The sequence below is a fragment of the Xiphias gladius genome, chromosome 16, assembly GCF_016859285.1.
Source record: "Xiphias gladius isolate SHS-SW01 ecotype Sanya breed wild chromosome 16, ASM1685928v1, whole genome shotgun sequence".
Lineage (NCBI taxonomy): Eukaryota > Metazoa > Chordata > Actinopteri > Istiophoriformes > Xiphiidae > Xiphias > Xiphias gladius.
The window spans coordinates 18,194,471-18,216,928 of record NC_053415.1 but is presented as its reverse complement, the minus strand read 5'-3'; the positions used below and the strand labels follow the sequence as shown (position 1 = coordinate 18,216,928).

The window sequence follows — 22,458 nt, the reverse complement described above, 5'->3', positions numbered from 1 at the left end:
GTACACTTAGTGCCTAAGTATTTGCACAGCACTGTGTATTCTCTAAATAAAAATAGATACATTTGCTGCCTTGGCTGGTTTTTTTTTTGTTGTTGTTTTTTTTTATGTGGATTACTGGTAGCTGTCACCACAATAACAACCACTGTTCCATTGCTCCACTGAGATGCACTATGAGTAGGAAACTGCTTCAGAAACCTGGACTCATCTCAAGACATGCTTCAAAGTGACACCTTTGTTTATTTCATTGCTGTGCCAGTCATTAAAAATAACACTCAAATACTATGACATCATTACCAGCCTGGCTTATTTTTTCTGCAACTTTGATAATAATCAGGCGTACAACATGTAAGGTCCACTGGTAGCTTACAGAGTGAAATACCCAGCAATGAAGGTGAATAAATGAAGCATTAAATTGCCTCACATCAGAGGACTACAATCCTCTCATCCACACGCAATTATGAGTTTTGTTCTTTTAATGGGGGAGTATATCTCTTGAGAGCGTGGCAGAGTGAGGCAGGAGGGAAAAAAAGCTCCTGAGTGTTAAGCCTCCTCTAGTCCTAATTACAGCTTCCTGTGTCTGTAGCTGCCAGGTCCTGCAGAGTGCAGCTGAAGTGATCTCAGGTGCTCCCGCTTTCCCCGCCTCCCCACATGCTCAGACATCCAGGCCTCTCACCCTGGGGCCCCACAGGAGGCCAAAGCTCATCCACTGACCCTGGTCGAGCAGGAGGAAAACAGCAGGGAGCAACTGGGCCAGAGGGAGCAGAGACAGTATGGGAGGACGAAAATACTGGATCAAAAAAAACAAAACAAAAAAACACACACACATCTGCACAAACACACGCAACATCTGATTACTTTCTGCAAACTTGCAACATGTCTTGCTTAGGCCTTAAGGCCACAGTCAGGTGAAATAGGTGTCAGACAATAATCCCCTGTGCAGCAGTTCTGACATGTCTACCGTGCTGGGGTCGAATGTTACTTAGTGGAAAATGTGCCATTTAACACCTGGAAATAACAACAGCAAACCAGACACACAGAAAAAAAGAAAAAAGAGAAAACAAGGAGGAAAACACATCACTGCCCAATGGCAATGTTATCAACAAGCAAATGCATCTATATGCACCACCGCTCCATAGAGGCCCATTGTGGATATATACGTGTGTGTGTGTGTGTGTGTGTGTGTGTGTGTGTGTGTGTTGGTGTGTGTGCGTGTGCCCTGAGGCATGTCGTGCATGCGTGTGTGTGTGTGTGTGTGTGTGTGTGTGTGTGTGCGGTTAGTTTGCCTCACCTGGCAGCAATCAGGATGTGTGCCTCAGTAACTGCGGTGAAACAACATAAATGCGTGGCACAGATGGAGAGGCGGGGGAGGAGGACAGGGCTAGTCTTGTAAGTGCTACACAAAGAAACAGCACAAAAAAGGAAACATTGAAACGTCACGCCTGCCAGACAGCAAAGGACGACTAAATGACTTAGTGGGAGTGAGCAGGAGACGGTGATGAACAAAACGAGCCTAACAGAATATAAAGCACAGATCTTTTAAAGAGCAAAAACAAAATACAGTGTGAATAAATGATAATGAGAGAGCGGGAGCTTTTGTAAAAAAGGGAGAAGAGACTGGTTAAATGTTGGTATTCTATTATATGCGACTTAGAAAAGCAGCAAATCTCATTATAGAGATTAGAAGCTGTAGCTGGGGAACGTTTGGCATTTTTGCTTTGGTAGCGACTTAACAGAGTAGTTCATCTGTCAATCAACTAAATCAATCAACTAATCATTTCAGTCCTAGTAACTATAAAATAACACATTTGTAGTGTTCAGTTGTTGTTCACTTCTTGAATGGCAGCAGCTACATTTTGAAGATTACCCATAGCTCATAGCATTATAACGATGTGAATGAAAAGAATAATATTAATCATGATAGTGTACTGTTTATTTTTAAGAACATCTGCATTTTTACTTTTGACACACACAGAATATTGACAGGCTGAATATACTGGTCTGTAGCACACTTTCTCTCCTAGACAGGCAAAGAGTTTTCATCCACCTCCGATGTGACAATCTGCAGTTGAGGTCTAGGGTGGGGAATGCCAGGTTACACGTTGCCGTGCCACCTACCAGGTGTAATGCATGATGGTGCCTGTAATTTCACTTGATGGTTTACCTCCAGTGATTTGGCAAGTATGGTAATAGCAGCCTAATTTTGGCAAAAGTCACATTTCAGAACCTAATTGTCTTGGACAGGGTATGTACAAGGGACCAGATGCATAAACTGTATGTATGCATGAAGACCGAAAATCCAAACACATTACTTTGGTCAGATTTATGAAGCCGCACGTGCACCTGGTCCTGTTTTATAAATCTCAGTCACTGAGTAACTGGGCCTAGTGCACAAACCTAATTTCCTCACCTTATATTTCATGTTCACCTCACTCATCGTATCACTCACAGCTATCTGTAATAAACTGTGTACACACCTGCTCTGAAGTACTCACGAGATGCCCACGTTCTCACCACATGTTCTTCTTTTATAAATACCAGTCCATGCGTAGGAAATGGCTCGTTTTCCTCTGTCTACCTACCGAAACTAGGATTTCTGGGTACTAGCTACTGTTCCTCTATACTTCTTTTTCTTTCTCCAAAATAGATGTAGATTGTTGGAGCATGATGGTACAAGTTGATATTTTTAGCCTAAATTATTCTCTGCGGGGAAGAAATTGGATTGGTGATATTATACAAGGAAGACTGGTTAACAGGAAATTCAACTCTTGCACACCCCAGACATGTCTTTGGAAGACAGCTGATAAAATGGCCAGGAACAGGAACAAAATTTTAGTTTGACAATCACAGATCTAATGTACAAGAAAAAGAAAAGATGTGAATCCAGCTGAAGAAATTTAGACTAAAATAGAGAGGAAATCAAAAAGGAGAAGAGCGATTCAGAGAAAATTTTCTTAGACAGCGTCAGAGCCTAGAGCTTATAAGGCACAGCATTGATTGTTGTCCTATTTGCACCAGATACACTTAATAGATTTATAACAACTACCTATTTATAACAACTACCTATGTTACATTATGCTAATACCACTACACTTACTAAGTGGTCCACTGCCTTCACCAAGGCCTTAATGTGGTTTTTCTTCCCAAAATTTTTCAGTGTAACTGATCTTTGTTTCTGTTTTTCACGTGGCATTATTTCCACATTATGTCTACATGTCTACTATTTCTTCCCTTTCTACATCTATATTTAGTCTAACCATGCTAATATAAAGTGGGTTGAAATATAGAAATATTAAGTTTATATTAGAAATATAATCACAGTATTCATGCAATAGCGTTTAAGCACCACTAAATTCCGCCTCCAAAATGATTATAAAGTTTAATCAACACTTCTGTTCTTTGTAGCTTTTAAACTGCAAATAAATAGTCAATTAATTAAATAAATTAAAAAATAAATAAAGGAATCATCTGGCTCCCAAGGACAGAAACACTGTTTGGTCCATTGTCCATTTTAGTTTTTGATTCATTCAGTGTTTAACCTGTAACTGAATTAGTCTTAACTACAGAGTACAGGCAATTACATCAACCTCTGTCTCTGTTTTGTCAGTGAGCTTGTAAGAGCTGCAGACTAATCTGAATTTGAGTTTGTATTCTAATTTCTTTCAATATTCATTTCTTGAAACAAAAATACTTCATGCATATGGTATAATGACACTGGATCTCTTTAGGGCAGCAAAACACTGCAAAAACGACTCCACAATAGAACCAGAAAAGAGTATATTTATAGATATATTCATTTTTTACGTAACCACATTCCTTGAGTCCCAGCATGCCTCGCCGCTCCCTGTAATATTCTCAATGTGTTGATGTACAGGCATTGCCAGAGGTGACTGTACTGAGCTCTAGCCACTATTTGACTGCCAGGTAAGTGCTCGTACAGCTCTTAAGGGGATACAGCCACACAGCATCCCACTGAACACTGTTCAGTCCACTTTACTAAACCCTGCTGAGGAACCAGGGTGGAGAGGCCGTGTTATGAATACTTTAATCACAGCCAAGTTGAAAAATTTCTCAAATAAGCGAACTGAAGTCTCTGTGGGAAATAAAGATTCTGGCTTTGGCATAGGAGAGTAACAGCCAAGGGAATTTTACAGATAATACAACTTAAATGCAGAAGTTAGCTCAAGGAACATGTTCTCAATACTTACCTCTATTTAAGCAGAAAAGAGAAGTTGATTCACAATAAGGGTATAGACCCTGATCAGGCTAATCAAGATTAATCTGTAGTGGTTAACACTGGCATCGCAAGACACAAAAGAAGCCATAAAAGAGTCTTACAAAGAAGGCATTGGATGAGTGGGGAAAATAGACCAAAAAAATCCCAAGCTGCTTCTGCAAGAGAACAAGCTGTCCTCTATTCTGCACACTGCATGGCAGTAGGATGTTAAGCGTGCATATTCTCTCAATTAAAGCACTAACCAAAGGGTTTGTTCCTCATAAAATATTGAGTCATCAAGAGTGGAGTTGTTCTCCATCTTAAAAAAATAAATAAAGCCGTTTTCCTGTAATATTCACTTTAAAGCAGTTCAAGCAGCAACTGGCAGCTACAAACTAATAGATCACTACTAGGTAGAAAAAAAAAAAAAAAAAAAAAAAGGTACACTAGGCTTTTGCGGACCCACAGACAAAAGCAGGAGCTATGAGGTCAGGAGAGACATTTTAGATTTCTGAATTCAGTTGTCAACTCATTTATGGTAGCAGAACATGTTATGATTGCAAATACAGTATGCACTCAGAATATGAAGAAATTTTCCAGTTAGGTATTACATGAGGGAGACAAAAATGGAAACAGGATGTACATTGAAATAGAAGTGGGTGATGGGTGGGTGTATGCATCTTCACTACTGGGGCCCAGAGTTATTTATGAACTTCAGCTTGGGTGGGTTTTTTTTTTTTTTTTTTTTTTTAAAACACAACCAAATATCAGTCTAACTCAGGACCTAAGCATGCTTCAAACCAAAGTGCTAGTTGGAGTGTCTATCTGCATCTAAAAAGCTTTTCTGAAACAGAAAGGCTTCGAGGGCGCCATTTTCTCCCTGTTCACACATACGGACTCAAAGCAGCACCGTACAAAGCACTGTAGTTTACATACTCAGCTCTGGCTGAAACTTATTTTCTCCCGTTGCTGGCAAACTGGCGCATCAAGAAGTAGCTCATTTCCCAAACAATGTGTTTTCAACCACTGGATTAAAGTCTTGATGGCCTGTTAAAATTCTCTGATATTAAAAGTTGAAGCTACTTATCTTGATGACCAGCTTCTCCCACATTTGCTTGACATGCTTTTACATAGATGGGTTGGAGCTAAGAGCTGTGCTTTTGTTTCTAGAGGGAATCACAGAAAACACAACTGCTTATCTCAATATTGCTGCTCCAGCACATCAGAGGTAAAGCTGAAAATTTCTCAACTTCTCCAGCGAGATTTTTGAGTTGAGGGAAGGTGCCAGGCTGCTATTTGGACAATCCAGTCACAATAAATGGCAGCCTGCTGTGCCTCCTTAATTTGAGTCCGTTTGTGTGAATGCCTTGTTGGGGAGAGGTCAGGGAGGCAATGTGACACAGTCGGGAGGCGACCGACGGCAGGCTTTTCACGCCGCCTTCGACTGTGGCCTTTTAGAACAGGTACAAACACTTTTGTCTTTTAGACATTTTCAGCCCACACGTCATATGACTTAGCTTGTTCCAAACAAAATGAACCCTTACCTGTATCTTGCTAAACTAGTTACCTAAAGCTTTTTATTATGCCTAATTAGCTTGAACCCAAACACAAAGGAAGTGAAGACAGTGAAGATGTCCAATATAGATCCAGTTCAAAGTTGAGGATCGTATTGTTTTTGCATAAATCCACACAATCTCAAAACTAATCTGCACTTCAGAGTTCACTCCTGAAATTGAATGAATGAATGATCTAACCTTGATACCTGTTGTTTGCACTGCAGAGATGTAAATGAATCTCAAAACAAGACAACAAGGTGTCAAACTTGTGAATCAGCTAAGCAGCATTTAATCTCACCATGTGAACCGCCATATATTAGACAGAGTTCAAACAGATAGAAATTATCTGATCAACACCAATGTATTATAGCAAACTTTGACTCTGAGGAAGTCTAAATTCTGTATGCCTCAGACTTTTGGGCTGCATCTGAAAGATCCCTATCAAAAGAATATATTTCTGGTGCTAGAAAATGGAATTCCAGCTACAAAACTGCCATTAATGCAGAGGTAATTATAAAGGTATTGATCTTGGAGCAGTCTCTAACTGCTATAATATGAACCTTCCAAACTTAGCCAATACAAGGCATAATATTTCACTGTACAAAACATACTGCTGTACTTTCTCATATAATCTAGAGATAGAAGCTTGTGCAGTTACAGATCAGACAAGGAAAAAATGAGACACTGCAGACAAGAGCAAAGACGAACTGTAACAGGAACATCAGGAGTCACGCGAAGTGCTGAACTGATGTGAGGATATTGAGCTCAAGAAGAAGCATATGTGCAGACTAAATGATCTGTCTCTTTTTCCTCACTTAATGAACCCCCTTGCTGCAGGTCCACCCTGCTTTAGCCACAAGAGTCGGTGAGGTTATTACCGTGTAGGACATAAGACTTCACCCTGTGTAATTATACCACCAGCGTCCGAGCTTTCCGAATGGTTCGCTGCACTTCATCACATTTTGAAAACCCAAAGTGCAGCTGTTAAGAATAGCTAGTAGACTGAATGGCTGGCTACCTTAGCTCATATAAATGAGCAGCTGAAGACAGGACAATGTTGAGGCTAAAGCAGAGGCTTTAAAAAAAAAAAAAAATCAAGTAGAACTGCTTTATCCAACGTTCTCTTTTTCACAGCTGCCATTGCTGCTAATTTTGTAGCATAGTTTCGGGGCCAGTCAGAGGGGAGAGGAGAAGAGAGAAGAAGACAGGGCTGATGGTATATAATGTAAATATAACATCTTTGTTTTCTCTGATGGATTTAAGAATTATTACTCTTTACTTCCTAGGCAAAACCTTAAAAATTCAGGGGTTAAACCCTCCCTATATATTCTGCCTTAATCCTGCCACTGCTCCGACATGATGACATAATGAAAGGCTTCCTCCTCCCTTCACTTCCACTTCTAATGCTCACCTTCTTTCCTTCCCCCACATCTGCCATATTCTCTGACCTACATCCAGCTGTGCTGCTGTGCATGCAGATGTAAGTGCAGACAGCGGTCCACTGACCGTGTTTGTGTCTATGGGTGTTTGCTCTAAAGTCATTCATTTATCGTTATGCCTTACCCATGCCAAGAACAGAATTATTGAATCCGGTACTGCACCTCTGTCGTAAAAGTGTATGTGTGTAGTTACTGTGCTACTGCTCCGCCTGCCAGTCTTTGTGTGGAAATGTGACTTACTACCAGCAGTAAATCAAGTGCCTCCTCACCACTGGCACCTGGCATGTGGAGCTGAGAACACACTGCAGGCGACACAGCTCATTCCAGCCATCCAACTGCCTGCCAATCACATACACTAGAGCACGCAACAGCATCACTGCACGCACGCATATAGATGCACAGCTAAGTACAGACCAGCTCTGAAACCTAAAGTAAAGCACACGTTTTGGCCACAAATAGAATGAAACAGAAGTTGCATTTCAGTTCCTCCTACTCATAAGTAAGGAGGCTAAATGGAGACACAGCAGGCCACTTAAAAAAAAAAAAAAAAAGAAAAAAGAAAAAAGCCGGGCATTCCTAGCTTGGCCTGACAACGAATCAACTTGCAGGGACTTGAATGTAATGCAAGTCAGCATGAGTGTGACTCTCAACCAGTATGATGGCAGCGCTTTAAAAAAACATTGCCTAAAATGATTAAAGTTATCATTTTAGTAGTAATAATATACTATAGTCATAATCAAAATCATCAAACTGAGCTTTGGGATGCTGCATAGCAGCACACCTCCAGTACATCTGTTAGTATGATGTAATTTTCACAAAAACCAAAAACAAAAACAAAAACAAAAACAAAACAGACAGGTAATTAATCAGCAACAATTTTAACCACTTTATTTCAAATGTGAATATTTGCTGGTTTTCTTTGTCTTGTGTGACAGTAAAAGTGGTGCTTGAAGTTTTGGACTGTTGTTTAGACAAAACAAGGCAAATGAATATGCTAAATATTTTTCCCTCGTTCCTGAGTTTATAGTCAGGAGAAATTATCAATCAATCAATTCATCAGATGCATCCAAAATGAGTACAGAGACAATTTGCAGCTGACAAATTCACTCAGTGCTCTGTGGTGGACAAAGTATGTAATGGTAAAACTACATCTATTTCTAAATGACCACCTTATAATGTACGTATATATACACAGTATACACAAATACTGATATATCTGCAATAAGCACATTGGCCTGGCCGATTTATTGTTCCAGCACTAGTCCTGAAACAAAACCATATGATTACATACTGACAGATTCTGCATAAAGTGAACCCAGAATGTTAGAATTGCAATTATCAAGGCTTTTAAAAGCAGTAAAAATTGATTTTTGATTGATCACGTGGGAGCAGCCCAACAAACTACACTACAGGTGATCCCTTTCACACTACACACATTCATTTGACCCATTGCAAACATAAAAAGGTTAATGAGGGCAGCTTTAGGTTTGTTTTTGGGAAACCTTATTTTGCAAGGATTTCCATGGCTAGGTTTATCTGATGTTTGATGTTGGTTTCATGGCAGTCTCAAGAGTAGGCCACTGGTTCACCTTAGAACCGTCAAACGTTGCCGCGTCAGCAACATGTTTTTGTCTCTCGCTGCTGCACTGCAAAAAAAAAAAAAAAATGTTTTATATGTTTAAAAAATATATGATTTAAATATATGAAATATATGAAAATATATGAAAAAACATCAAACCATGTTGCTCATTTTGTGAAAGGATCCGAGAAAAACAAGTAAGATGTCTTTGATCCTCATTCTCTCTAGGTGATAGCGGGATCAGACTCATGAGGGATGGTTTCATGCTGCTGTAATACCCGTACCAGCAAGGTCAGACTAGAAAGTCCTAACTCCATTAAAGACTGATCCCACTGAGGCAGATTAGGTCTGTCCTGTCCTCTGTTATCCTCCTTCACAGCACTGATTACATCAGCAGAGGAAAAATGTCTATTTTTGCAAAGGCGTGCTAAGACACTCATTAATCTTGCTCTAAAGAAACGACCACATCCAATAATGGCCAAGATGTGCAGGGAGGTGGAAGTCTCTCACACACATCTGTCACGGTCCATCTGCTATACAAATTTCACACCTGATCCATGATACAGAGAGAAGACAACAGTCTCTACATCCTCTGCCCACGCATGCACACGTTGAGCCTTCATTCTGCAGAGAGGAGTGCAGACATCCAAATCATAATACTCAGCTGACACCTGGACACACACAAACCCCGACAAGGTCGCAGTACTACCAATTAGCCCGTCTCCCTCTATCAGAGCACCTTGTGAAATCTTCATGCACCTTGTAATTACCGGAGCAGAGGACACGTTCCATTTAAAAGCAGCACTACTGACACAGCGCTTGAGAAAAAACAAGCCTTTGACTCATTCAGAGTGAGTAACAGACAAGAGAAGGTCATCAGCTATCAGACATCCACTGGCTGTTCAGTGTCTAAACAGGAGGCAGACTTAAAAGTTTAAAACTAACAGCATAGTAAAAGCCCTAAAGCCCTTCGCAAATTACAGTCACAAAAAAAGAAATGACGAAGTAACCTCCACTTTTAAGAAGAAAGGACATCTGATTAAAACATAGCGCCGGGAAGAGTTGAATCATGCTGACCTTGTAAGTACACCCTATTCTGATAAATCACACAGGGCAGCGGTTCTCGATGACAGGCTTTCACGGTGCACGGAGCCGCCTCAAATACAGCCTGCCAACAGCAAGGTCCTGTGAAGGAAATGCAGCTCTACACCTCACATTATGGCCCATAAATACAACTGGGAGCGCTGACGCCCACAGCAGGTGGGCTTTTGATGTGCGAAAGTAGAGAAAGTCCACTTAAAGCTCTTTTCACCGTCCGTTTCACCATCCCCCCTCTTGTAGAGGCTGAATGGACGTAGCAACGCTTGTACCATCAGACTGGATGACTAGTCCCCCTCTCATCCCTACGGTTACCCTCACTCCATTTGTTTCTGAACTGGGAATAGATTCACTTGAGTCGAAATTTCATGCTCATCCATGATTGGGAAAGAAGAAATTAAGAGAGTTAGTAAAAAAAAAATGCTGACAGGATTCATTCATATCAGTATTTCACATACTGGCTGTTGTATTTAAAAAAAAAAAAGAAAGATGTCTGCCCAGAGAACAGGCCCACTAATCTACAGCTCTACAGCCATTTTCAGAGAGCTTAACCCCCCTATAATCTGTCTGAACTCTGGACACTTACGTCTAAACACAGACTGAGATTAGCAGCCTATCAGAGACTTAGAGCACAACTTTGAAAGCTATGCCACAATAAGCTGCTCAAACATCCCATGTCCCTTTTTAAGAAGATACAACATAAGGAGTAGAGCACCATACATCAACAGACACACATACAGAGATGAGTGCCTCCTCTCAGGGAAGTTTGCAATCTTGTGAAGACAGCTAATTACCCTGGGCATCCATGTGTTTCTCATGAAGAGCCCCGTCCTCCGAGCTCACACACACACACAGACAAGAGTGAGCGGCACAGCTGGTCTTGATGACTCCAGCGCTCCTCCTTTTGAAGGCTGAGCTCAGATAACTGCTGCTCTGGTCGGTTAGTGTGCATCTGAAATTACACCTCCACCTTGTCAGAGAGCCCTGCCCACGCAGTACCTCCGCCCCACTGTACTCTATCCCAGATAATGGAACAGATAAAAATGAAACTCTACCTCTTGCTTCGGCCGACAGTAAAAATATGTGACAATTTCAGGATTAACTAAAAAGAAGCGTCAAGTGTCGAGCCAAAAGTTTAGCCTTGCCATTTCAAGAATAGTTGCAAGATGCTGAGAACTGAATTTCAATAATGTGAAGGAGGCAGTTTGTGGTGAAGAACCCACAGAGAACTGTCACGTTAACGTGCTTTGCTGAGCTTCATAGCGGGTTGCAGCTCATTGTTTTGTTGTTCCGCTTTGACACTACACTGTTGGTTGAAAGACAGTGACAAGAGACATGACTGCAAATTAATGCTAAGTTGCCCCCATAACTGATAGATGTGTAAAGTTTGCCAAATCAACTGTAAAAGGTGATGATGTGTCACTGTTGCATTCACAGCGTGCCCCTAGGTGGCCAAATAAATCTGTTAGTGAAGGTTTAAATATATTTAACCCTCATTTTTTCTATCCATATTAACTGCTAGATGTTTTAAATTTCTTTTTTTCTTGATCGTTTCTAACTTCCCTCTTACAAATTGCAATATCATCTTGTGGTAAAATCAGAGTGAGAGATCTGCAATATTTAAAAAGAACAAGAAAAAGAAAAAGAAAAAAACTGCTTCACTGTGCTGCTAATGAACAGATTAGCAGCACAGTTGCTTCTGTCTTCCAGAGACAGAAAATCTGTATCCCTTTATAGTGTATAGAAATGTATCCTTGAATCATAACTCCTTCCTTTTTCTGTCCTGGACTCCATTTTCCCTTTTTCCCCCAATGCTGTTCCCAATGGACCCCAGTGCAACATAGAACAGACATTAAAGACTCATCAAACACACGATGACAACAATTTGTGATACTTCAGAAAGTAACTGCATAGTTCATCTTTTTTTGCTTCGTTCTCAATCAGTTTAACTAATGTTAACACGGGATTTCAATTAATAAAATTTTATTTATTATTAATTATTGGGATTTATGTTGAACTCCATCTGATCCATCTCTCCACGACACTCTTCTGTATAAAATCGCTCCCCCTCTCAGACTCCCTCTGGTCCGATGCTAATGAGAGCAGTCAATCTTTGAGTTTAACTCTGTTACTGGGTCAACCCTGACAGCAATTATGCATTTCGTCTGTTGGATATTTTTAGAACAGCAGCATTTCCTCACTGCTATTCTTTGGCTTAAAACAGTAAATCAACCTCCAAGTGGTCCCTTTCAAGCCACTGAGTGCCACGTTTTTTCGCACAGGAACAAACGAGCAACACGGTGTGAATGAAAATCCGTACACTCTTTTCATAGAACTGCTATGCACTGTTCATGGCTCTAATTTATCTTGATGTACTGCCTCTGTTAATTCCACGATAATAAGGATAAAATGAGAATTAAACATGAACACACAGAATCATCTCAGATTATTGAGCTGCATGCATAGTATGCTGAAAAACGTATCGTGTGTTATCTGTCTTTCATTATAATGCTTGGAAGTGATTGCAGGTGAAGCTGTCAGTTTTGTCTATAAACTAGCCCGTTTTGTGTTCACAGTGACTTGTTTGACAAAGACCTCGTGGGTCAAAATGTTGCATCAAACAAAATTTTGGGAGCTCGAAAATTTTAGTGCGCAGACAGCCGCTCTTTTTTCCTTTCATTTTCGGAGAAACCCTTGGCTCATTGGGACAATACTGAAGACTGCTGACCTGCTGAGCGAAATGTCATTAACTCTCTAGTGAAGCATCTCAAATGATTCTGGTCAACACTGATCAGCTTGGAGGGAAAAAAACGGTCTGTGTGGAAAACGGCTCCAGTTGTGCTGTACGGTTCTTCGCCAGGGTAGAATAAAAGTGGAATATTATTGGTGTGTACAAAGAGCGCAGCTCTTCTACACACCTGTACTCTGTCTGCACACACAGAGAGAGAGAGTGTGCCATTTGAGACAATAAAAATCCAGCTGCAGAGACACAGAGGTGCCAGCCACTGTGTGGCAGTACTTAGACAGTTAGGTGTAAAAGTGATAACGAAGAAATTCTTTGAGAGTCGCAACCCTTTTACACTCTGGTGTTGTGTGTATGTACATTTATCAGCCAGTAGCAAATTCATGATGCATTCTTAAAGCGGGCAGCAACATCTATAGCTCACTTACTATGAAAGGAAATGTCCTGATGAAGAAAAGATCATTTATCTTCCGTTTTATATAATGCGCAAGTTTTCATCTAAACTCCAGTGGTTAAAAAACACTCAACTTTTGTCCTCATCACAACCTCTCAAAAGCGCTGAAAACCAGAGAGCGCACAATTATTCAGCAGCGGCACACACAAACAAAATGACACTCCTCTGATGCGATGTCACGTTACCCTACGGAGAGGCTTTCTGTTTTCCTCCCCATGCTGTTGGTGCTGCAGGGGGGGAGACAATTCACAGAACAGAACTGCCTTGGATTGAAGTGCATTACAGAGAAGTGTGAATGCATGTGTGCATATTCTTATTGTAATGAGTTTTGGTCTACTCTCAACCTACACTTTTCTTGAAGGTGATACGATCATGTGTGTGGGTGACACTGAGATAAATCTTGACAGCTGAGAGTGATAAACTTCCTCTTTCCTTTTGCTGATAGCAGACAACTCGCAGCACTTCAAAACACGTCACACTCCATACCCCCACACAATAACAGAAAACACTTAATTGCCCTTGACACTTGTTTTCCTCGGCTTTTAAATGCTTTCACTGTGATGTCAAGGTGATTAGAGACGTCACACTTTCGTGTTTAATTTAAAGTCCTTGGTCAAGAAGCTGAGATGGTATCTGGTTGTTACTAATTGAATTGCTGCAAATTAAAGCTTGCTACAGATGTGAAGCGGAGCAGATGTGGTTATGAAAGTGTCATTTGGCAACACACATTTCAAGGAGCAGCCTGTCACCATTGCTGCCATGATGAACTTTCCATGCACGAGAGCAGATCATGATTGTGACACTGACCTCTTCAGGCAGTCTTCCCTTATCAAATATCAACATAACATTACAGAAATGTACATGGTGTCTCTGGTATCAGTGGGTTAATAAAGGACAAATCACGGTGGCATCGTATTTCTCCCTGCTTTCTTCTGCTGGGGCACTTTTCCTGGCCTGCGTTTCCCGTTTTGTTTTTTCGGGCTACACCATCTGCACGAAGCTGACCGAGGGTCAAGGGAACAATAACCCTCTGCATCCTCTCCTCAAGTTCTAGAGCAGCGTGCAGGCCTGGCTTCACGGCGAGAGCTGTGCACGAACTCTTCAGTGCGGAGAAAACCCGCTTTTCTTTTTAACACCCCACAGTAGAGCGTCGTTACGCCGTGAACTCTGCTGCATGTGACAATACTGCTCCGTATGTTTGTTAAACCAAATTTTTTTTGGTTTTTTTTGTGCAAACCCTGAAGAGCCGCGCGTTGTTTCAGCGAGCCGCTGTTAAATGCGCTCCCTTTAATGACCGCGGTGATCCGGTAAAGTAACAAAAGGACAAAAGATTTTCAGCTACATATTCTTCCGCAGCTGTGAACTAATAAAACCCTAAATGTTGAACCGTTTTAACCAAGCGTCGCGCATGCACATCCTCCCCCTGTGCCCGTCCGCGTACTGCACAAAGCGCCCTGGAGCATTAAACGCAGATCGATATGGAAATCCTGCGGAAAACGAACAAAGCCTTACCTAAAAACTGTGTCTGCCCTCCGTGGATGCTGCTGCTGCTGCTGCTTCTGCTGGTGCTGGTGGTGGTGGTGGTGGTGCCCGGCGGTCCATTTTGCTCCTGTTCGCCTTGCCGCACAGCGGGCACGCAGCTCTGCTTGGCTCGCCTCGGCTCTCCGTCCGCCGAGAGGATATCCACTACTACGCTGAACGGAGCGGCGGGGCTGTGTTGTCTATCACATTGTTGCTGGCCCTTTTTCCTCGCATCCACATCTGAAAATGAGGGGCGGAGTCAGCGAGGGCTGATTTATTTATTTATTTTTTTTATTTTTATTCTTTGCAGTGAAGCACCGAGTTGGCTTGTTAGGCTGGAGGTAAGGATCGAGAGAAAAGGAAAGGGGGGAAGGAGGAAGGGGGAGAGGAAGGGTACATGGACATCGAATTTGATTCCTTCTTGACAGCAGTAGGTTTGTCAGTTGCAGAGGGAAGGGAGGAAAGGCATACGGGCTATGTTATAAAATTTGATAATTCCCCAACGGGTCTGCCCAGGTCAGATCTGAGAAAAAGACATTTGTATTTACTTTGTTTCCAAAAGTTAGATGAGAAGATCGATACTACTCTCAAGTCTGTTCAGTAAACGTAAGGCTACAGCTAGTAGCTGGTTAGCTTAGCATAGCTTAGCTAAGGTTGGCTGAGAGCAACGACTTTCTCAACTTATCTACTGCTCCCAGCCAAAAAATAGTCCTGCACATAAACGCCAATAAAATGACAAACCGTTGCTTTTACAAATTGGTTTTTATACAGATTAAATAAACAACATATAACATGTTAGCCTTAGGGGTGCTGTTAGGGCTGATTTCATTATGCTCAGAAAAGCCAGGCTAGCTGTTTCCACCTGTTTCCAGTCTTAAACTCAGCTGAAGTGAAACCAGAGCTTCCTGGTTTTTGTTCGAGAAGTAAAAAAAACTCATTCAAAATCCCACTGACATTTTTCACCTCACTATTAACTAAAAATACAGCCTTGGAACAGAGGCTTTCTCAACAGTCTGTCTTGTGGCTCGCTTCATGTGTTTAGTGTTTTTGAAAAACAAAATCTAATATCATTGTTTATTCAATGGTTATGTTTTTTTTTTTTTAGCAGCCTTTAACCCCTTTGAGGGATCCTAGTTAGATCAGACATGTCTGCAATAAAAGCAGGACAGAGAGGATCAGTAGTTTTTAGACAGCACAGAAAATCACAAAGGTTTCAGTTTCTTTCTAGCAACTACTGGGGTGGCAATTTTTCTCGGAAATTTTAAAGTAAACTCCAGAACACACTTCAGTTTGTCGTAAAGGCTGATGAAAGAAATGCTGAATGAGAGACTGCACTGAGTATCAGAAGCTAGTGGAACAGAGGCTAGCCCAGACGTGCCGTCATGACTTCGGCTCTTGATAGGCCGCTGTCCATGCCCTTTTATTTACCAAACAAATATGAGAGTGGTTTTCGATCTTCTTTCAATCTCCAGTTCTGTCACATCCCAAAGGTGTTTCTATTAGATTCATATCTGGTGACTGGGGAGGCCACTGAAGTACACTGAACTCATTGCCATGTTCATAAAATTTCTTGTGTGATGCTAGATTAGCGACAATGTTGTCAGCTCAGGAACTGGCAGAACACAAAAAGTTGCATTGCTGCAACTGTCTGTAGTGACAAAAATAAATCCAAAATATAATTTAGAACTCTTATAGCCAAAAATAAAATGGGTCAAAAGATAAGATGAAGAAAATAACATGTTCCAAATATATTTTAAAAAATAAAATGGTGAAAACATTCATCTTTAAAAAATTTGTAATCTGTGGTTTCCCTCTGTTTCTGGAGAAAGAGTGTCTATTAAGGAGTTTCTTAAAAAGTCAGTTTCAAGGGCCTGGTGGCTGCATGGCTGAATTTTTTGCTTTCTTCTCCTCAAGGATTGGTCGAGTCTGATGACTTTGTTTTACGCAACGTCGATTACCATGGTTGCAAGTCATTTTCATTTCCTCCAAATCATAACAGTAGCGCTATTATCAAAGCAACCCACATCAATATCCAGTATCAACAATTTACATCCTGCTTTAGGTCATCTGATATGTATTTTATTGTTCCATTATGACTGCACACACACAGTTGATGTCAAAAAGCAAACGTCTCTCTCACGTAGGCATATGCACACACTTAAGCTAACTTGGCTTGAGGTTTGCCATCTGTCAGCAGCAACTCAGTTGCTTCCGAACAGAATTGGCTCATATTCAGTTGTGAATTGCTAAAGAATATATGTATCAATTCCTTCATTTGCAATGAATAACTCCATGACACATACCGTAATCCTGACCCCTGCTCTCTGCCTATGTTTTTCTTAATTTTTCTTTTGGCAGCACTGGAGGCATATTTGTGTTTTGGAGACATTTGGAGGCATTCTAAGATGCTTTTCTGTTCACCACAGTTACAAGGAGCAGTTATCTGAATTATCATAGCCTTTCTGTCAGCTTCAGCCAGTCTGTCCATTTTCCTCTGACCTCTCTCCACAAGGCGTCTTTGGATTTTTTTTTGTTTTCTGCACCATTCTGAATAAACTCTAGAGACTGTTATGTGTGAAAATCCCAGGGGATCAGCAGGTTCAAAAATACTCAAGCCAGCCCGTCTGGCACCAACAATCATGCCACAGTCAAAGTCACTGAGATCACATTTTTTTCTCAATTCTGATGTTTGATGTGGACATTAAGTTAAGCTCCTGACCTGTATCTGCATGATTTTATACATCACACTTCTGCCACATGATTGGGTGATTGGATAATTCAATGAATAAGGCGGTGTACATTAGTTTGTACGTTTTTGGTGAGTTTTTATATATATATATATATATATATGTTGATTCTGAAACTTCCTGAGGGCAGGTCAGTCCATTTTAGATTTACAGCAAGTAAACATAACTGGTTTAATTGCTTCTCAACTGATCAGAGTAGAATTGTTTAATAGCATTAGTAAACATGAAAAACCTGTTTCTCTGTTTGACCTTGGAAACAGCAGCTAAATAATCAATTTTACCTCAAGGTGTCCCCTCACCACCAAGTTTAGAGGCTTATTAAGGTCAAGAATAAACTGTGAAATGCAACTTTAAAGTACCACAAGTCCTTTTAAACAACTCTGTTAACCACTTGGTTAAGGTTAGGGAACGGTTATGGTCTTGCTTAAAAAGAAACTACATTGACCCGTGGTAGAAAACAGTATGTAATTTTGTTGAGCCATCTATCCACCCCAACCTCCTCCCTATATGTGGATTATATCATCAGCAGACTCCCTCTTTGCTCCCATCATAACTTCTATGACTGCTAGAGGACGATTCAGTTAAACGTAAACATACAAAATGTTGTTTTGGGTCATTAGCTCAAACAACTGTTTCCGTCATTCTTCTTGAGTGGTCAGTCTCATTTGAAATCCACAGTAGGTTCCAATGTTATATTTTGAATTTTGTTGCCATTACTAACCTTCTGTTTTTTTTGTTTTTTGTTTTTCAATGTAAAAAAAAAAGAGATCGGTGCATGATATGCAAAGCATGGTACAGTTACTGTATGTCAAGTGACCTTCTATCCCAGAGCAGTCAACCATCACTGTTTGACTAACCACTATGCAGGCCTTTGGATGGAACAATGATACGGTGCAACAGATATCTGTTAAAGTACGAATATTTGTCTGCATACTATATGATGTATTTGTGTGTGTGTGTGTGTCCCTGTGTGTGTGTGTCTTAGAGAGAGAGAGAGAGAGAGAGAGAGAGAGAGCAATTGCTGTTATTGTGCAGTGCTGTAATCAGCCAGTGTAATGCAGGTTTTGCGTTTGTGCACTGCTCTCTTAATTGCCTCATCAGTAAATGTCACACGTTCAAATAGCTCCGCCATCTAGATTTATTTATTCATTTGTGTCCCATCAGATGCAGGCACTGCTGCTGCATGCTGCAATTACTGCTGCACTGATAAATGTACCAATGAATAATAAATCACAACACAAAGAGATCTAACCACCAGTCTGTGAACCATAAGACCAACTGGAACAAAAACTTTAAGTAGATGGTGTTTACAGTAGAAACGTCCTCTTTAACCAATGAAACTCTGAAGGATGTTCAGAGGGCATCTCATAGAATATTAGATTGACACTTGGAGTGGTGTCAGACTTGCTAAGTATTTCCCACAAACAGCCATAAGGCACACACACACAAACACATACGCATATGGATCAGGGAGTTTGCACGGACACTCAAAATGTTGCCTCGGAATAAAATGCAACCAGAGGCATTGGCTCCATTGCACACATGCTGTTCTCTTCAAAGTGAAGCTCAATACTGGGGCGTTTGGAGGCAGATGACTCACACAAATTCATTGGTGTGCTCAGAGACTGTGACTAAAAAATGGATAGTGTGAGTGGGCTGTGGAAAGTGTGTTTCTGGCCCTGAGCAATATGCTAAGACCTTTGTACTGATAGGTCTCCTACAGTTGTCCCAACAGCCCCCCAGCAGGTCAGCAGCCCTTTGTTGAACACTAGACTCAGGTGCTTATCATCAGTGTCCAGGTGTGTGTCAGTCACCAGGTGCGTGTCAGTCAGCAACAGTTCATTACATTGCAGCTTTTGTAGTGGACAACGAAAAAAGGAATTTCTCACTGAGGGAGAGAGGTGTGTAACCAGGTGTGAGAAAGTGTGCGCATGTTATGTGCACATTTGTGTTTAGTATGTGTGCATGAAACTGCATCTTGCACTTTTTAGCACACCTGCAAAGTCTGCATCCTACAAACCGATGATTCAGTGAAAAGGCACGGAAACAAAGGACCAAAATTGTTACCTCGTACCTAGTTAGCTCCTGTATTATAGTACAATGCAAGGAAAAATGTAAGATCCTACTGTTATTTTTTCTAACACAATCTTGTTTGGATGTTTACCTTAAAAAGCCTACTTGTACATGCAACATTACAACGTTAGGTTTATGCTTTATTGGTAGTCTTTGCAAACAGTATGTTTTATTTTTAAAAGAGAAAAAACTTTTAACTATGAGGACCAATTGACAAGCTTTGCCAAACGTAATGCTATCTCATGTAATGACTTTGGCTGGGGTTGCTGTATAATCCCCACACAGCGGATGTGCCACCTCTGTACAGGACTTCCTTCTCATTGGTTGTGAGTCAAAATGCATTTTCTGTTTAGTTTGCGAAGTGGAACATAACATGGCAGACAGGCTGAGGGAGAGCAGGAAAGTTTCCTTCTATCTCATACAAATCACCCTGTCTTAATAGTCTAACCTGTATTATTTCTCTCCCATAGATTTGCACTGAATTGATTCTCAAAATTGCAGCACATCCCATAGCAGTTCAATACGGAACAAGTCTTTAGATTTCCAATTAGGGGTTGATTCAGTATTTTACAGGACAGTTGGCAAACCTAACAGCGCTTTTTCTAACATAAACAATAAGCCCACGAAGTAATGCTGTAAGGTAACAATATTCTTAGCCTTGGAATAACGCAAGGCTACTTACTTCAAACAACAACTAGTTAAGATAGTTAACTGGGCATGCTAACGTTTGTAGCATACTTCAGAGCAGACTAACACAATTTTTAATCCATTCCTTTGTCTTTTGATTGTGTTTTTGTTTTTTGGAAGGCTAAAAAAAAGCCATGTCCATCCAAACTATTTGTTAAGAATATCCCTCAAAGAATTTGTAAAAACTGAAAGCTTGACAGGTCTGTTGTGCCTAGTTACAGCTGCTATGCTGAATGAAAACGGCTATTAGGGGACGAGCAAACGACCAGTTGACTGCTTGGTTGTACTTTACCTCTCCATTGGAAAAAACACAGTCTGACTTCATGTGACCCGTCTCACACCACCAAAAATATGCAGCAGTTCTCTCAGTTTATATTGTTGTGCACACAAAGCTGAACTCTCCCGTCTATGATAATAAGGGTCTTCACTGTTTTTTTGCAAGCTATGATGCTATGAAAAAGGTGGGTGAGGCCAGCACTGACCTCCTTCTGCTGTTTTCTGGGCACATGTAGGCTACTGTAGGCCTTTTGTCTGTGCTTTAAAATCAAAACATTGCCACCAGCACTACCCTCATCATTTCTACCTGCATAATCATCATTGAGACTCACAACTGTGTGATTGAGAGCAGTCAAATTTTTCTTCCATAGCTAAAATCATATCTGAACATCTGGCCATCTCTCTGATCTACCCCACTTTGTTGTGCCTCTCAACTAAATGTGGCCATTAGAAACTCGCAAGAGCATGACGGTTTCCATGGCAATACACTGATGTGCCCGGGTGTTTCAAGACTTCAATATCCCGGTCATTTCATGCCATCTGTTTCTCCTGATCGCAATAACTCGACAGATTTAGAAATTATGTGAGTCAACACACCACAAAAGCCCTGCTGACTTAATGGGCTCATTCACATTAACAATATGCTGGTGGAGGTGTTTGATGAGAGGTTGACAGATTGAACGATGAGACTTCTGAGAGCATTTTATGAGGTTTATATTCTATCCTCACACACTACAGAGTGATAAGTAAACAGCAATTGATGTAGTGAAATGACAGCATGGGTGACTTTGCCCTAAACAGACTGTGAAGTGAGGCAATTAAATCTGGTGGCCAGAGGCCATTTGATGGGTCAGATGCACTCATCCCTGTGGTCTGCATGTAGGGCTGTGGATGGTCTGAAAATACGATATCTAACTCTGTATTATATTTTATTGTTGAAAAGTTATTTTTACATACATACAATGAGAGTTAACCAAAAAAATCAGTGCAATCAATGGAATACTCACTATGCATAATCAACTAAATACGCATGGCTAAGGTTAACTTAGGAAGATATAACAATGATAAAGATAATTAGCGAAGAGGTATATAATTAGCAAGGAAGCTAAAACACATTAACAAAGGGGACAAATTCACATTTAGACACAGTCAACAAACAAAACCAACAAGCATCTCTGTGTACCTCTGCTGCTAGTTGTGAAAAGGGTTCAAACTGGATCTCTACTTCTTATCTTTATCAGAGCTCTATCAATAAGCTAATTACAGGCTCCTCCACCCCTTCTCCACCAGCAGGTCAAACTCTTTCCTTGACACACTTCACAACACAGGGATTTGGTCCTGACCCAAAGTTGGACAAATTGCTGATAGAGCTACAAAAAGTCAGATCACCAAAGTCATTTGTATTTCTCCTCTGGGCTCCATGGATATCTGTACCAAAATTCCATGGCATCTGTCAAACGTTTGTCAAGATATTTCAGTCTCAACCAAAATAGTGGACCGACCAACCAACCAACACTGCCATCCCTGGAGCCATGCCCCTAGTGTGATTAAAAAGAAAAGCATGTATGGTTTGAGTGTGATGAAGTAGCAAATTAGGACACCAACAGATGGACACAAAAACCACTTGTGCTGCAAGCCCTTACATGACTTCTTACATGACGCACATTCTTCCAAATAAAACAATCTCTCCATCTTTTGGTTTCTGACCTCATCAGTTATATCACCCCTCTAAATCATACTTCCTTTCCATGCTCTTGCATGTCAGACAAATGTGTCATTTCCAGTCTGGTGTCAAACAGATGACTGGTAATTTCCATCTGACATCATAATATAATGGATCTTGCAATCTTGATCCCAAAGAAAACAAATTCTGAACTCACAGAGTAAGCGCTGCGAAATTGGTGTGACTAAAATGGTGTATGATTTAACAGGTTTCCAGTTTTTATTGAAATTTAAGCAGTTCAAGTCCAGTAAATCAGTAAATGGTACAAAGGTAAGCGGTAAACTGCCCAAGGTTTTTTTTAAAGTTTGGGTTACCAAAAAGTGAAAAATCATCTAAATTTCATAGAAAA

The 22,458-nt window shown here is 40.8% G+C and overlaps 1 protein-coding gene across 3 annotated transcripts in view; it reads right to left on the bottom strand.

Moving 5' to 3' along the window:
• LOC120801293 (beta-galactoside alpha-2,6-sialyltransferase 2-like) overlaps nt 1-14,846 on the bottom strand; it is a 40,922-nt gene extending 26,076 nt beyond the window's left edge. The window contains exons 1-2 of one of the 3 annotated variants that reach the window (XM_040148100.1): nt 14,595-14,846; nt 1,289-1,393 (exon numbers count right to left, since the gene is read on the bottom strand). The gene's annotated coding sequence lies outside the window, so the exon portion shown is untranslated. Of the gene's footprint in view, nt 1-1,288; nt 1,394-10,679; nt 10,746-14,594 lie in introns of those variants that run through there. The other 2 variants (XM_040148098.1, XM_040148097.1) reach the window with 2 other exon arrangements.
• Between the last annotated feature and the right edge of the window lie 7,612 nt (nt 14,847-22,458).